This window comes from Aethalodelphis obliquidens, unplaced genomic scaffold, assembly GCF_003676395.1.
Source record: "Aethalodelphis obliquidens isolate GAN/ISIS:26980383/991018 unplaced genomic scaffold, ASM367639v1 scaffold110, whole genome shotgun sequence".
Taxonomy (NCBI): Eukaryota; Metazoa; Chordata; class Mammalia; order Artiodactyla; family Delphinidae; genus Aethalodelphis; species Aethalodelphis obliquidens.
This window is the reverse complement of record NW_020838054.1, coordinates 1,319,286-1,334,109: the sequence shown is the minus strand read 5'-3', so window position 1 is coordinate 1,334,109 and position 14,824 is coordinate 1,319,286.

Genomic DNA, 14,824 nt, shown 5'->3' with positions numbered 1-14,824 from the left:
GAAAGATAAGACATTGTGGAAACATTTTACTTGTTGAACATTCAAATCAAAGATAATTTCAAGTATTTCTTTTCATATGCAGAGGGTTTTGCACATAACATCCTCAGAGAAAGAGTTCATTATATGTTAACTGTGTTATTATAGCTATATCAGATATGCAAATCTTAAAAAAATATCCAGGATAAGAAAATGAACTTTGTGAGTGTAACAATTAAATTAATTTACAAATAGAAATCCTGTCAATTTCTTTTTTTAAATGAAGTTCCAGGATAAAGTAAATAGAGGTTTATTGCTGAAAAAGCTGATTTATCTGACGTTCAATCAATTGGAAAGTCTTACAAATCCACATTTTGGTGCAGCTCCAGGATGTGAGGATTGATGTTCCTACTGATGACCCAGAGGTACTGCAGGTCCTCAGTGTCTCCTGAATCATCAGAAAAGAAACAGTTTTGCCTAGCAGAGCTTTAGTGCTAAGCAGATTTTTTTTCTGGGTCTATATTTTTTTAAAAAAATTGATTAACCAGAACATTTGACAAGATTGCAGATTATGTAGTTCATGCTCCTTATTTTGCAGTGCAGGAAACTGAAGTGCAGGCACAGAAAAGGAGCTTCCCAGGGTTACCCAGGTATGGTCCTTTTCTACCTGTGCTCCACTGAGTCCTAGGGAGTCTTGGACATACTTTTGGGTCCACAGTGAGAGAGGGGTATTGAATGGCCATCCTCTGGGCCCATTCTCCTGTTCTCACCAGAGCATCTTTGCTTTTATCTGTGTGATAGACATAATATTTTGCCGACGTAATTGGAGCCAATGTACTTCCTTCCTTGCTAAGCTGTAGTTGCTAGTCCTCCCAAGGCTTGCGAATCAAAATCCATTCCTGGCCAACACGGATCATGGGGTCTCTTCTATAATGTGTATATGTTATTCTTCCACCATTAAGGCTTAGTTATTGGCCTTAGTGGCCCAGAGAAAGGAGTTGACTGTGACATGAGGGAAGTCTCTACCACAAAAGAAAAGAAAGGGAAAGAAACCCACCCCCTCTGTCTAAGTAGATCCTGGGAAGAGAAAGAAGGCTGATGGAGAGGAAGGTACTTTGAAACACATGAGTCCTGACCACCTTCTGTAGGCTCAGGTCCTGGAAGTGGGAGGCTATTACACAGGGAAATCTAAAAGCAAAAAACTTCTTCCTCACTCCCTGTTTAGAACTCTGGGGTACTGGGAAAGTGATATGATAGCCCAGCAGTGATGGAGGAAGGTGGATAGATACAAGAATTTGGCCCTTCACGGCTTGGGCACGGTATGCAGCAGATCCAGAAATTTACAGGTGTCCCACACATGAGAAGATCAATACAAGTCTGGGGTCAGGTCAGAGAGGTGATTGTAGGTAAGAACTTTAAGACTGTGACCAATGGCCTCCAGGGGTGAATAGTATATAAACCCAAAAGGCCAGACAGGACCAGTTACATCTTAGTGGTCATTAGTTCAAGGACCCCACCAGTGCAGCCATTCCCCTGAATGGCTGACCAAAAAAGAATCAGAAGATCCCAGGGGATCTGAGGTCCCACTGCTCTCCTTCCACTGTGACATGACATAAGCCACCCCTTCTCAATAGGAAGAGGATCAAAGGGACAAAGAAGCAATATGAAAGAGGAAACATTTACCTGAAGGAGATTGTCATCCAAAAAAGACTGCTTAAACCAGCCCTGTTTCAGGGGTTGAAAAAAGTTCCAGGGCTTGCAGGCCCTCACTGTTACTTCCTTTTTTAAAATTTTTTTTTGGGGTATACTTCTTTTTTAAATTTTTATTGGGGTATAGTTGGTTTACAGTGTTGTGTTAGTTTCTGCTGTACAGCAAAGAGAATCAGTTATACATATACATATATCCACTCTTTTTTTAGATTCTTTTGAGTGAAGTAAGATAGACACAGAAAGACAAATATCAAATGATATTGCTTATATGTGGAATCTACAAAAGGGCTATAAATGAACTTAGTTACTATTACTTCTTCCTTTGCTCTGTCTCAGAAATGTTCAGGGTTAGGTCACTCAGAGCTACCCAGACACAGGAGGCAGCGTGGTGAGGTGGAAAGCACATTGGAAAGCCAGGAGAACTGAGTTTGTGTACCGGCTGCAAATGGTCTGTCTATGAATTAGAATGACTAGTCCTGTAAGATCACTTCTAGCATCTGCATTCAGTATTATAGAAATGCCAATGTTTACTTTGGTGGAAACCCAGGATCCCCTGCTAAATTCCTCCTCTGGCACTTAAGAATAAAGTTCAAGGAGAGAGTCAACCTCACAGGGTGGCATTCCTTGGTAGGGTCACTAGAGTTCCAGGACTGGTTCCCAGCCTTACCACTTCAGGACTTGGATGGGGTCAATGAACACAGAGGGAGTTAAGCTGCAGGAACTGACTCAGTTAACCAAATTCACAAGAGACTGATGGAGTTCTCAGTCTTTTCAATCATCTTGACTCTTGGGGTCTAGGGGAAGCCTAAAAGAAAACAAATACCTGGTTTTCCAGCCTCTCCAGAAGCTCTATGGATATCATGGTACCTCCAGCACCATTGGGATTTGGGTGTTAATGTTTTCTACCTAACTCCAAAATGACACTCGCATTTAATAATTCAAAGATATTTGTTCAGGGTGCTTTGGCATCTTGTGGTGCTCTGCCTATGAGGAACTAGGGAATGGGGTTTTCTCAGTCTCCTTTATGATTGATGGGGGCCCATTCCCCTCTATTCAGCATCAATAAACTCCCAGAATTTTACAACTGCATATCAAATAGATGGAAGGGAAAGTATTTTAGAACAAATCACAAATAGTCACCATTGGGCAATTGATTAGATAAAGAAATGCAAGAGTTCAGGAGAGTAACAGGGAATAAATAGTAATTAGGCTGGCTTTGAGTCATCATCCTCAAGAATTAAATGTGGAGCCGGAGCCAGAAATCCAGTTCTTGCTGAAGAGACAGTTTAGATCACAATGCAACAATGTAATTTCAACTGAGATGTAAGCCCATTCTCTGCCCTTTTGGAAAGTATAGAAAACGAAGTAAAGCTTCTGTCAGGAGATGTCTTGTTTTGCATGGACTGAAGGTAGAGGAAACCTGCTGGCCTCCATGGTCAGTGTCGTTAGCTGTCCCATGGTGATGATACCAGGACGAGATGAGAATTATTTTTTCAATGACCAGAGCCACTGGGCTTGGGTAATGCTGCAGACCTTGGGACTGAGTCCAACTCTTTGGCTCCTTTGGCTTGACTCCAAGCACTCCTCACCCAGCTGCTGCCAAGGTTGCTTCAGATAGTCCAGTCACCACGCAATTGAGTAACTACATCTTCACATTAGTTACATTCTCGTTCCCAGGAGATAATCTGGGCTTTGGATGGATGCTTCAGAAGTTCCCAAAGCTGTAAGCAAGATGTTTCTTATCCTTGTGTCTTATCTCCTCTAACACATGTTGATTTGTACCAGCTTCAGCCTCAGCAGGTGGGGCTTTTTGTCCTGTGGCTCCCTGTGCAAAACAACTGTAGCTGCCCCCGCCCTTCTGCCCACTAGCGACAGCTGCCCACCAGGTTCGCCTTGTTTACTGCATTCTGGGAGAGCCCTTCTTGTCAGGGTGGTGGCATGTGCTGGAGGTAGAAAACAGTCCAGGAAGTCCACTTAGCTCTGCTGGAAATGTGAATAAGTATAAGATCTGACTATAAAGGGTACCTCCTTGATATAAGACCCTTTAGATACCCTCTCATTTTAGCCTCATACCAGGCCTGTCAGATAGAGTATTATTCTCATTTTATAAGTAGGAAACCAAGGTTCAGAGAGGTTAGGTAGCCATCTAAGGCTACTTTCTACCACTGACTGTCTGGGATAGTTATTTTCTTTGAGCTATTGGTAGAGCTTCTGGTGGGATGCTAATGGGGTGGGAAAGGAGGAAGGTGATGTTTGGCCTGTCAGATCTGACTCCTTTATCCTGGCAGCCAGTGGAGTGAAGGAAAGGATAGCCAGCTCCATCTCAAGCTTTAAGGCTGTGCACTAGTGAGTGGCAGAGCGGCGACTGGAACCCATGTCAGCCTGCCTCTGAAGCCCAAGCTCACCGCACCATCCCACACTGCTAACTACATGCGTTCTTAGGTCTAAGCATTCACAGCTTTTCTATAGAGGCCTCCATTTGTCCTTGTGAGGATCCTTGCCAGCTGGCAACCTGGTGACTAGGTCTTCACTTGGCTGTAGAGGAATCCACTTATGGTGTTGGCTTTTATCTTTCTCCACTCCATTTGGATCCCAGTGGAAATTGCATCAACAGGTCATTGAAGACATTTCTTCCAGATCCAGGGAGGCCATTCATCAGTGAAGGCCAGGGCAGCAGGCACTTCCTCCTTAGGAGCCATGCCTGTGATACAGTCACAGCCTCCAAGGGGAACCCTGAGCAAACTTATCTCTGGTACTGGTCTAATGCTTCCACATGGCATCATTAATCTTTTGTCCTCCAAATCTCCATTTGTGAGATAGAGGTTTTGGATGTGGTTGAAAGCTTGAATTTCCTCTTCAATCTTTCTATCCCTTCACATTGTTTTTGAGGAACTATACTTGTAAGTGGAATGGGAGAAGTCAGCTGGTTAAGGAAGTTGAAGTGCAGTGAGAGTCTCCTGGACCCCATTAGCAGTCTTGTGTGGTCCAAGGAGTTTCCAGGACTCAGCTGCAGGGAGAAACTTCCTCACTGATCATTCATAAAGAATAACCAGAACACAGACTAGTTGAAACCGTCCCTGACTGCCCTGTGTCTGAACATGGGAAATAGAGCTTCCCCATTCTTTGTACCAGAAAGAGAAAAGGGGGGAGCGAGTGGCTAACTATATCAGTTACCAATTCAGGCATCGTCAGAAGATGAGCACTCCCACAAAACTGTGGAATTGCATTGGGGGTTTGGGAGGGAAAGGTCAGAATGCAGACAGCAGACTGAGCAGACAACTAAAGTGTGTCCTCTTGGGGTTTTTATCCACCTTGACACCTTCTCCCGAGCCAACTAGATCTCAGTGATATGTTCAAAGTAGAGGAACCGTACAAGCCCTGTCACCAAACTGGACAGGGAGACTCGTGGTGCCTTGTCCAGGCAAGGTGACTAAGAATCTAGGTCAAGAACCAGCACACAAATCTATTTCTGCCTTTTCTCTGTATGTGGGCATGTATTTTCTTTAAAAATTAGTAACAAACATCTTTCTGGTGCTTACATGTAACTGACAAATTATAGAAATGTTAATCATGGTTCCTAAGAAAGTGATAAGACATTGGCAACTGTTGGGATAGAAGGAAGGCAATGAGATTTCAAACCTCTCTTCTTTCTGGTTCATCTAGAATCTCCCCCATCACGTGGACCCCAGTAGGACATGTGGAACATCATGTATCTGCCAATTCCTTAGAGAAAAATGTTTCTTGCATTTACTCCTTTAAAATAGAAAGCACTTATAGCAACTGAAAACATGATTTGCAATAGCCTTGAATCTGTGACTATTCAGAGGGAAGCACCAGGCAATAAAAATAGATAAGATAAGAAAATATGGGGAGTGCTATAACAGATCTGAACCCTAATACGTGTCCACCTCAACATTTTGTGAGAGTATCTCTCCAGTTTGTGTTATGTTTCTTAAAAATGTGAAGTTGAAGGACAAATTCAGCAACTTGTTCAAGGCCTCAGATTGAGCTGGTGAACAATCATGAACAATTTTCTTTGTTATCTCATAATAACCTTTTGCCTTTAGCGATATTAGACACAATGTAAACTTTCTACAGAAAAATCTGTGTGCAAATTCCAGGGATTGTAGGTAATAGTAACAGTTTAGTAACAGTAACAGCAATTTTGAAAGTCAGTAAAAGGTTATTTTAAAAAATCCCATCCTGGGGCTTCCCTGGTGGCGCAGTGGTTGGGAGTCCGCATGCCGATGCAGGGAACACGGGTTCGTGCCCCGGTCTGGGAATATCCCACATGCCGCGGAGCGGCTGGGCCCGTGAGACATGGCCACTGAGCCTGCGCGTCCGGAGCCTGTGCTCCGCAACGGGAGAGACCACAGCGGTGAGAGGCCCGCGTACAGCAAGGAAAGAAAAAAAAAATCCCATCCTGTGTCTTTTTCAAAAACTATAATTGCTGTGTATGAGGGGTTACCGAATTGGTGTTGGAATTATGTTGTTGCAGCAGAATAAGCACACTCTGCTCTTCCTAGGCACTGATTCCTGTCCTGGTTACAGCCCAGGTTGATGACCTGACTCTTCAGGCCGCAAGAGTACAGTTTGGGGTGAGGGTTTCTGGAGTTGTGAATGTGGACTGTTGGGGGGGGTCCCTCTTTCTGTTGGTGAGGCTGCCCATCTGGCACTCACAGACTTAAGGCTCCTGGGAGACTGAATACACGCAGAAAACATTCGAGCTCAGCGTATTTTCATTCCTGAGCCGTGTTTTATTTTTTCCCCTGAAACCCCATTTTCTTTTCTTCGATGAGCTGGGATGGGCAGCCTAGGGGGGAAACTCATGTTTCTCTTCGCTCTCTATCTTCTTTTGAGTCCATAGTCAGTCTTGGGAATCCAGCTCCCTACCAACTGCTATCTGGGCTCTACGTTGTTCTCCTTTAGCTCTTCAAGGTCAAACGTACCTCTAAGAAGATAACCCCCCTTCCAAAACAAAGCTCAAAAATGGAAGAGGGAAGAGGACCTTTCACATCTTCCTTTTAAGTTTTTAAAAAAATAATTCTTTACTTTAGTCTTCCCTGGGAAGGTTCCATCTAATCACTCAGCTCTATGATGCCCTCCACCGGGAGGGAGGTGAGAACATGGCAAAGTCCTTCACTCTACCTAGGGTAGGGCTACCCTATCTCCTTCCAAGCTTTATCATTCCTTAGTTGTAGGTCTTTGATGGCTACCATAGTGTCCTCTCCCAAAAGAAGCTGGAATGGGATTTAGCAAGAGCTCTTCTAACTATTCCTGGTAATTTTTGCTTTACCATCCTCTGTACAGAGTGTCTGAACTTCCAAATGGAGAGAAGATTACCAAGTCTGGGGATGTTAATGTGAGAGTTGATTCTTACCCTATCTCTGGAAATGAAGAGCAGCTTCTCCTCATGCATTTCTTGAAGGGAGTGAAATAAATACTTTGAAAGCTTTCATCTTTTGATTGTTTTCCCTGTAATTCTGTTTACCATTAGAAAACAGGGAGTGTGGCTTAAAGCATTTAATAAAGATAAATTCTCCAGAGATATAAATGAAAACATCCAGCTGAGAAACCACCATAATGCAGAAAAAAAGTCTGTATTAGCATAATCTACCGCCTTGAATAGGTTGAAGCAGAACTAATACTATTGGCTCTGTAAATCAGTTTCATTCAGTGATGGCCAAGGCCTGCTCAAGACACATAGTAATGTTTGCCTGTGAAATCACATTACTATACACAAAATTTCCTTATCACTGTAGTATGGTATCAAGTTAAGACTTGGATGGAAGACTAAACTGGTGGCAGGTCAACAGAATGCCATTGTTACGAGTAGTGTTGCTGGGTCATAGCCTTGAGAGTTTTTAAGGTATAGCAGCAGACTTTAGGGTACTTTTTGCCAAATAGCCTATGAAGCTTAGCTTATTTTAGTGTGTGGATACTTGATAAAGGTCTCATGGATTTCCTGCCCTAATTTCTAGACCAGGCCGTTCTGTTCTTCCTCCCTAAAGGTTATGCTTGGAGTAGTAATTGGAAAAAATTGGATCAGAGAAACCTCCAGGTAGCAGTGCTGTTTTGTTGCCAGACAGTTCTGCATTCTCTCCCAAAGTTTGTTTGTAATGGTTTTGGCTCTAGGCCTCATATCTAAGTTCTTTCCACTTTTTTTTTTTTAACCCTGAGAAAGAAAGTCTTGCTGATGTTTTCCTGGGTTTTATATAATTTGAATCAATTTAACAGACATCATATTTTCTTTGTTGTGCCATTTAGATTAGTTTATTTTAAGAGAATTGTGTCCACTCTGGTATTTGTTATGCAGACCTGAAAACAGTCACTGAAATGCTTAAAATAAAAATTATTTTGTGTTCTGCAGTGTTGTCCCAAGGGATATATCTTTCTTTGGGGTGCAAGTGATTATTAGAATCAACCTAATATTTGATATTGATATTTAACTTTCCCTTGAGAATGAGATGCTAAGAACTATGGCAGTTCTTCCTAATTTGATAAAGAGATAAACACCCAGAGAGTCCAGTGCTAAGAGTAACTTTGTGAACTTGACCTCTCGAGGACTTCTAGTGTGTGCCAAATGTGGATTTGCTTTCCAAATACATAGATTATACTGAGCTGGAAATCTTTTTGAATTAGTGTATCTTTTCTTTTTTCGGTACGCGGGCCTCTCACTGTTGTGGCCTCTCCTGTTGCGGAGCACAGGCTCCGGGCGCGCAGGCTCAGCGGCCATGGCTCACGGGCCCAGCCGCTCCGCAGCATGTGGGATCTTCCCGGACTGGGGCACGAACCTGTGTCCCCTGCATCGGCAGGCGGACTCTCAACCACTGCGCCAGCAGGGAAGCCCTGAATAGTGTATCTTGAATGGATCTGCTATTCAGTGAGTAATACTAGAGTTTCACACTGAGTTTGTTAGCTTCTGGCAGGCCTGTGGGGGTAAATCTGCTGTTGTTTACGGGTAAAAATTATGAAAATTCATGAGGTAAAGTTATACATGAATGTATATAAAGAATAATTCATTGCCTTTTATTTTTATAATTCACAATCATCTTTGCATATTTGCTATACATTTGTGGTATTCCTAGAATAAGGAACAATATATGCATATGTGGAAGAGAGCACATTGGAAAAATAAGCAGGTAGAAAATAGGAATTCACAACACAGAAAAGATGGTACAGGCATTACATCTCCCCCGAAGGCAAGCATCTCCCCTTTGCCCATTACTTTTCATAGGCTCCATGTAGTCATTGGTGAACTTAGTGCTGGGTATGGTACTTTCTTATTTCCATTCGTTTACAAATTGTCTGTGGCTCTGCTTTCATGTTTCAACAACATAGTTGAGTAGTAGCAACAGAGGCCCTAAAGCCCACAGAGCCAAAAATATTTGCTCTCTGGCTCTTGACGGAAAAATTTTGCGGACACTTAGTCTCAGCAATGAGGAGTTGAAACCATTTGAGCAAAGGAATAGCAAGATCAAAGTGGTAACTCAAGGCAATTATTCTAAAAGCCATGGGTGGGAGATTGAAGCTGAAAGATTGATTAGGAGGCCTTTGGAGTATAATCTGGATCTTAAAAACTAAGGTGGTGGTGATAATGATAGAATGGAAGAGCCAGATGTGAGAAACATTGAGCAGGTAGAATCAACTCTACTTGACAACAGTTGCAAAGTAAGAGATGAAATAAGTAGAGTTCGATGACTGGGGTTTTATTCCTGAGCCGCTAGATGATGTTAGTATCGTGAACCGAGATCAGTATCATGGTGAGACCATCAGATTTCAGAGGTAAAGCTAAGACAAGTATGGATTTAGACATGTTGAGTTTGATATGTCAGTGTGTTATTCAGGTGGAAATCTCTAAGAGGTATGAGTTTAGAGTTCAAAAAAGAGATCTGGCCTGGAGATTAGGAATTATAAACATTTATCTACATGGAAGGGATTTGTAAAGCCAAGGAGAAATTGAGTGTGCTAAGAGAGTGTTCGAGTACAGCCACATTTCCACTTAGAGGGAAAGAGGAAACAATGGAAATACAGGGAAGTGGCCCTGGGAGGTGAAAAGAAAAGCAAAAGTGTGGACTGTTCCAGAAGCTAAAAGAAGAGATTCAAGAAAGAGAGTGTTGTCAGCAGTGTCAGAGCTGCACAAGTGTCTGGGTTGTTGAGGAATAGGAAAATAACTTTGGGTCTTGCATTCAGGAGTTCATTGGTAGACTTCGAAGACAAGTCTTGGAAACAAGGTAGGGGCAGAAGCCAGGCGTCTAGAAGTTTAGAAATTAGTGGAGGTAGAAAGAATGGAGCGTTTTTTGTTTTTCTTTTTTAATAAATGTATTTATTTATTTATGGCTGTGTTGGTCTTCGTTGCTGTGCGTGGGCTTTCTCTGGTTGCGGCGAGCGGGGGCTACTGTACATTGCGGTGGCTTCTCTTGTTGCGGAGCACAGGTTCTAGGCGTATGGGCTTCAATAGTTGTGGCACGTGGGCTCAGTAGTTGTGGCCTGCAGGCTCTAGAGCACAGGCTCAGTAGTTATGGCGCATGGGCTTAGTTGCTGCACGGCATGTGGGATCTTCCTGGACCAGGGCTCGAAGCTCTAACCCATGTCCCCTGCATTGGCAGGCGGAGTCCTAACCACTGCGCCACCAGGGAAGTCCCAAGAATGGAGTGTTGTTTTGGGAAGTGTGGCTAAAGAGGAAGGGGAAGCATTGGGAAACTGAGAGGGTAAAATATCTTACCTCCATATGGCCTCTCCTTGATCCTTTTAGCCTCTCAAGCCCTTGTATTCTGAGAAAGGAGATGGGGTGAGGCTGGAGGGAGGACAGGAGTTGGGCCTAATGGATGCTTGATGCTTACTGGAGATTCTGTAGGTAAAAATCACGCATTGGGTGGGAGGTTCAAGTGCACATTGCCTTCCTTGCTCCATTCCACTTACAAGTTCTGGATTCTGTGGCCAAGCTGAGGTAATAAGTTTGCCTTGAATGCCAGTAAGGCACATTTAGAGCACGATGGCAGCCCTCTAAAGCTCCGTACGTGTATCTGTCTTGAGGCAGAAACCTCAGCTTGATAAGGTTCCTTAAGAGGCTTTTTCTACACAGATCAAGTGCAAAAGGCAGTGGAAAATGAGCTTGTACAAAAGAGAACCAGTCCCTGCAGGCATTCCTGTCTTTCCCGAGTAACTCCTGCATTTTGGGGACCTAGAGCTTTGTTCATTTTGCAGTTTTGGAAGGTGTTCCTCGGGGGCTCCACACATGTATTGTACCTCCTGGAAAGAACTGATTTTCCAGCCTGCCGTGCTCACAGGCCAACTGGGTCCGATTGCATTACACGGGTCACTGGAGACCACGAAAGCATCAGTTGGGCCATGGAAAAGCAGACAGCTTAAACTGCCATTACGCAGCATAAATTAAAGTTGCAGGAATTACGAGGAAGTGAGCACATGAGAGGCATAAGACAGCTGCATTTATATCCCACACTCAGATATTTTCCTGGCTTTAAAAATTGGAATGTCTGAAGAATGTCTGAATATGTCTCCAGAGAGTCAAACCTGGACTGATGGGGAGGGAATTAGAGGGAAGCAGAATTTCAGCTCAACATATGCAAGAGCTTTTAGACTCCTAGCATGCACTATTCCAGGAATTGTTGTTTAAGCATCCAATTGGAATCTAGTGGTGACTTGCCTTGTGGCGTGTACGTGGAGGATAAGCATAGACAGAGCACTGTGCCGGGTATGGGGCCTTATTAACCGTGCAGGGTGATCCGCCCTGCTCTAGGCCTGTTGCCCTCTTTGTAAAGTGAAGATAGACTAAGTGACCCTGGAGGGCCTTCCTGCTCTAATATTCCTAGATTCAAGTTTCTTGGTAAGACACAGTGGTACAATGACTTTTTTTGGTGAGGAGGTGGAGGAGGAATCTGATATTTTGATCATTATTCTTTTCAAGTATAGCCTTCATGAGGTAGATCTTGTTGTAACCCTCTCTTTTCCCATTAAAGTTTCAAAAAACCCCAGGATCTGAGATACTGTAATGTAATTCAAACTTCTTTTTTATGTCTCTGTGAAAAACAAACATTGACTAAAACTGTATCAGGTGGTTAAGAGCACAGACTCTGGAGTAGAGCTGGGTTAGAATCTTGACTGTCACTCCTAATAGCTATGTATCCTTGGGCAATCTCCTTGCTATTCATAAGCTCATTTTACTTATCTGAAAAATTGGGGTGATAATAGCACGTGTATCTCCAGAGTGTTGTTGGCAACATTTTAAGGAGGGCTGTGGAGTCTGGGAAAACCCACAAAACTACCTTTGTTTGAAGTACAGTTAGGTGAAGTTCCTGATTCATTTGTAGATTCCTTGGGATTTTGTATATAGACTGTCTTATCATTTGCAAATAGGGAAAGTTTTAAAGTTTTATTTCATCCTTTAAGATCTATAGGCCTATTATTTCCTTTTCTTTCCTTATTGCACTGGCTAGAACTTCCAGGATTATGCTGAATCACAGTCCTTTTATATCTGGGGGTTATGCCACCATTCCCAAAGAACTGACGTAAACAGTCGACACACTAAATTTGCCCATTTCAAGGAAGGTTTAGAGTCATCTGGCCTTTCCAGGTCCTCAGGCCAGCACCAGGTAACACCTTTTCAAACCTGGCTTAAAACACAGAATTGGCTCTCAGGGGTTCCTGAGCAGTTTCTCTGCCTGTAGCTCTCTGGCATTTAGGGAAGCCCATCTCACCACAGGAAAATGTGTGTAAATCACTTATCAGAGAGCCCAGCAGCAATAAGCACTAAATAAATGTCAGTTGCTATCATTCTTATCATTCTTATTTATTAGACCAGGGCTTCTCAGACTTTAATATGCGTAGAAATCACCGAGGGATCTTGATAAAATGCATTTCTAACAAGCTCCCAGGTGATACCGAGGCTGCTGGCCTGCGGACCAGACCAGGAGTAGTGAGAGCGTAGAGGGTATCTATTATGCATTCTGCTTAACACCCTCCTTCTTGGGGGAAACTACCTATCACTTGGCGATTATGATTCAGATCTCTGACAGGGCCCACATTCCTCCTACTTCTCACTGGTCCATATGTCACCTGAGATAGTTAAGCAAGAAACAGGCGTCTATTTCTCACTGGCATATTTATGCCTAAGACCTGCTCAGAGAAGTGGGCATCTAATTGTCGTTAGCTCAGCCACTTTATCTTGCACAGAGAGACTGAGTTAAGTACTAGGAAGAAGCCAAGCTTTGGTGGCCAGACCTCAATGACCAGGACATTTTAAACTAACGTATGGTTCATATGACTTGTTTTCCCCATTATCAGGGTGAAATAAACACATGTAATTTTAAGAAGTGTCTCATGTATAACATTACTGAAATTAGAACAAGATGATAAATCGGCTACTGTAAATTTCTCATTTTCCAAGGTTACCCTTAGTTCTACACACCTGTGCGATGCACAAATCCACAGCAACTCATGAGGGAGGCGTTACGTCTGGGCCCACTTGTCTCCTTTAAGCCCCACCATCTGTACTAGTGCACACACTAACCACTGAGCATGAGGACTGTTTCAGACCACACTCACCCTCCCAGGCTTAGTTCCGACCCACTTCCTCAACTCACCGCATTTTATCCTGCCCCTCATCTTCTTGGGCTGTTGACTTTGCAATCTGCTTTTCCATTTCTGCCTTTGTTTTGCCCTTGGACTTGTGGGTTGAAACGCCCTGCAAAGCAGGCACTTCAGGGGAGTAGGTGATCAGGCAGTATGTGTTGAATCAATGAGTGTCAGGCAGCATTATTGGGAGGCAGGGCTCAGCCCTGGGACATCGTATCACAGTGAGAGGCTTCCAAGAAGTAAATGGCAGGGGCATGTGGAGGGGAGCATGAGTGAAGTCATCTTCCTTCTAATAACCTTGAGAATAATTGAAGGCACGTGTTCTCTTCATCCTTTGGTGCTGGACGGACATAAATCTCCAAAGAGTAAGTTTGAAAAGGAGCGAACTGTGAGTGTGGAGTTCTGGGCTGGCGCCCCAGCTCTCGTGACTAGCTCAAGGGCCTTGAGTAGACCATTTTCCTTTCTCTGGATCTCATTCCCCCATCTCTGACATGAGGTGAGGTGGTTCGTGGACTCCATCTCTGTGGCTCGTTCAGTGATGACAGTCTAGGATTTTATGTGCTTACCAGCCACAGAGACTAAACCCAGTCAGCTCTGTACTCGAACTGCTAATCTGTTAGTTTGGTTTTTTTTAATCACATTTCCTTAGGTGACTTGACTTTTTGGTGAGTAATGGTACCTGGGTGTACCCCAGGTCTGTTAGCTTTGCTAATCTGCCAGTGTTCCTACCAGGCAATAGATTGATTGATTTTTCTTTCTGAACTTTTGTGAAGAATGTTTTAAAGGTAAGTGCTCTGTTGCTCTCTGTATTATCACTTACCAACTACTTTCTTGTTGAAACTTGTTAAATTCAAAAACTATTTCTGCAGCCATTTAATTTCTCCCATTAATTCAAGTATTGATTTCGCTTTTCCTAGAGACTTGAAATAGATGACACATATTTTTATCTGAGAGATTTAGAATGCTTTACACTTTCTCAATTAGCGCCCTCTCTATTAATTAAAAAGTAGTTACACTAAGGTTGGTTGGATTTATGGAGCTAAACTCCTTCTTTCCTTTCTTCCTTTCTTCCTTCTGAGTGTAGAGAACAGACATATGGACCATCTACTATGGGTCAGGCCTTGTGCTAGATGCTTTCACACGTGTTTACTCATCACAAAATATTAGTTTTAGGTAGAGCTTATTATCACTGTTTTACAGATGCGAAAATTGAGGAAACTTGAGCTAAACCTATTCATTCAAGGTTGTATGACTAGTGGGTTCCCCCTACCCAAGCCAGCCTCACCTCAAGACGATTTCATTGGATTCCCAACTCCAGCTCATTAAATAGAAACAACTTCTACTATTTGTATTATAATTTATAAGAACATGTTATTTTTTCCTCTAGCTTTCTGTAAAAATCTGTGAAGTATAGATGAACATAATGAAGGAAAAAATTATAATCCTATCATGCAGGAAAAGTTTCTGCTATTATAGTGAAAGTCTTTCCAGTGTAAAACACATTCACAAATATCACTTGTGCTCCTCTGCAACCCCATATGGC